Source organism: Trypanosoma theileri, assembly GCF_002087225.1.
Source record: "Trypanosoma theileri isolate Edinburgh chromosome Unknown TM35_Tth_87_V1, whole genome shotgun sequence".
NCBI classification, from domain to species: domain Eukaryota; phylum Euglenozoa; class Kinetoplastea; order Trypanosomatida; family Trypanosomatidae; genus Trypanosoma; species Trypanosoma theileri.
This window is the reverse complement of record NW_021639929.1, coordinates 3,386-6,454: the sequence shown is the minus strand read 5'-3', so window position 1 is coordinate 6,454 and position 3,069 is coordinate 3,386.

Here is a 3,069-nt window from a genome sequence, read left to right as displayed (position 1 = left end):
AGTGGCAGAGGCACTCATGGACTCACTCATACTGAGGGATGGTGTGGTAGTAGTGAACTCACCGTTATTCCACTTTTCCTTTGTGCCTTCTCCAGCAGTACCGACTGCACCTGTCAGATTGTCCGGCCTCCCCTTTCCTGTTGCCTCTGTAGCGTATCCACCCACACGTGGCACCGGCAGTGGCATCCTCTCTGCTGCTGCACATGTACAGATGTAGGAGAGTATCAGTAGCAAGGTTAATAATAGAGTTGTGCGCATAGTGATTGTGTAGCTGTGTTCTTTGTGAGATCTATCTTAAATAATACGTAACATAAGGAGAAAAGAAACATAAACTTATTCATTAAAATGGTGATTTTAATAAATAGCTATTCGTGTACTAGGAATATGATGCACAGAAAAGAATAAAAGTTTCCAACGTGTTCTAGGTGATAATTACTGTTAATAAAAGTGCGCAGTATAAAGTGTTTACGACATTGTAATTGTTTTCTTGTGCTCTCGTTTATTAAATTTTTTATACACAAAATAATTCTCGTTTCATTCTATTATACGTTACATCAACAACAGAGATAAAGGACAAGTGAATGTCAGTAGTAGTAACAGAATACCACATTAAGCTAATGTTGTCATTGTTGTTACTAACACTGAAAAAGAGCCCTGACTCATGCAGAAGTTTCTGGGTGCAGTCCCATTGCCTCTAAGACTGCGTAATATGATTGTGATGGTAATTGAGATGTAAACTGTATAGCAGTTTTCTTCCACTTTGACAGTAAAGATGAGTGTGTAATTCACAAAGTGATAGTGTTAATAAACTGAGGAATATCATGTTTTTTAAATCTTCTTTTCTCATCTTGTTAGGTTTTACTTCAATAATGCGCCTGTCATCATTTGACTGTAGAGTACATCCATTATTGCTAAAAATGAGTGAATAGAAAAAGATCCTATTGTTTATTGGGTGCAAATGGTCTTGCAATATTCCTTTTTTAATTTAGAGTTTTCGTTTATGTTTTCATTTATAACCTTTTTCATACCAGAAAAAGCAACCTACGATTAATCTCTGGTCGCAGTGTCCTTAACCACAACCCGTTGGAAACCTTAGTTTTCTGCATTTTTTTTTTTACCTCAATAAACTCATGTTTATTCTGTTGTGGGTGACTTTAATCAACGACGTTTACCTCTAAATCCATCAGGTTCTACATAATTCATCCCAGTCACACTTCATAGCGGTGATTTTTGTGATGTTAGTGGAGGTGGTTAACATAGGGATTTCTGTATGAGAGAGTTTGGGTATAGTGTAGTTCCGATCCACGGCCGTCAGAGACTGGACTAAACAGTTAGTAAAACACAAATACCTAAGGGACAGTCCAGATACCGCAAGCTGTAGACAGCATGGATAAAGAGCAGAACAATTCAATAGCTGTAGGATTGTTTCGTTACTATTATTGTGCTGAGTTCCGCAACGCACGCAAATAGCATGATAAACGTGTTGTGACAAATCTGTGTAATATGTGGACTGTTTCACCCATACAGTAACGGTTGCATATCCGATATACCAGTGCCAGAAGGTGTCTTGTTTTCATCGCGTTGTTTCGGGAGTGTTTGCAAAAAACCCTTTCCAGACATCCCTTGTTAACCAAAGATCATTATTATTTGGATTAAAAAAAGAAGCCAAATGAGTACAAATCATCCATTACACTTCAACTTAAACTGTACACTTCAACACCATTGCTTAGATAAACAACGCACCGTTCCAGCGTTTCTAACATACCAACGTAAACATCACACCTTTATGCCATTAGGAAAGCACAGTAATTACAATCCCACAAAAAAAGCAAAAAGGAATGCCGCGACCCGGGATCGAACCAGGGACCTTCAGATCTTCAGTCTGACGCTCTCCCAACTGAGCTATCGCGGCTGACGATAAAACACAACTGGAACTACCCCCATAATCTTCTTGGAACTCATTTCTTCCTTAACAAAACAAAACCCATCTGGATCCAATGATGATGCTATACAATTGCTTCTAAATTGAGAGGAAAGAAATTTTCAAGAAATATATCATAGATATATCCTAGTTTCCCCTAACAATACCAAAAACTGGCATCTGGCAACACTACATACAGCACCAATTAGTATTCTATATATATATTCACTGAACACCAATTCCCATTCCATTTCACAAGTAATGGCAAGCATTCACTTCATTACAGTGAAGGTGTAAACACATCATGTACAGTACACCTTACACTGTAAACTGGCAGCTGTCCCCCTCTTCCCTTCCTTACCCACATCGAGTATGTGCGTACACACACATGGGACCAGAACAACCCCTTATCCCTGCCATGTCTGCTGCACAAGTGTGGCTTTATTAGAGCCAACAACGCAGACACACACAAATAGCATACAGGGCATCACTTTTATTATTATTATACTACACTAGTCCATCATGAACTAAGGAATAGGAAACACAAAGAGTAAAAGGTAAACACAGATATAACACTACAAAGCCTTATCACACCAATTGTACCTCATAGGAACACATCTCTTTAACCTACCAAATACACCATTCATATTAAAAAAAGAACATTATTAATAAACCCCAATCAGTAAATCCACACACAACAGTACCCCATAGGTACCGATGCTTAATAACAGAGAGAAGTGCAGTATAATAAGGCACCAAAAAGAACAAACCCACTCAGCTTACCTTACAGCACTCCCTCCTTAAGAGGAAAGACGGTATTAACATTCAGCACACATTCCACACTAACAGCTGAAAAACACAAATAAAAAAACAATGAATACTGCCGTCATTATTCCCAAACCATTATTAAGCAAAGGAATTAAAAAAAATTTTTGACCCAATATACTTGAACCTATTTCACAGAAATCCTCAATGTAGAAAAAAAAAAAAACACAGAGGTGCCACCCAACATCAACACTACCACTACAATATGTCTGTCCACTCCCTCCCAGCAGCAGTGTATGGGGGCACCATAAAGCAAAGAAAGAAAAAAAGATGTTATTAGCCCAGTTTCACACAATGAGTGTTAATATCAAGAACCCATCCAC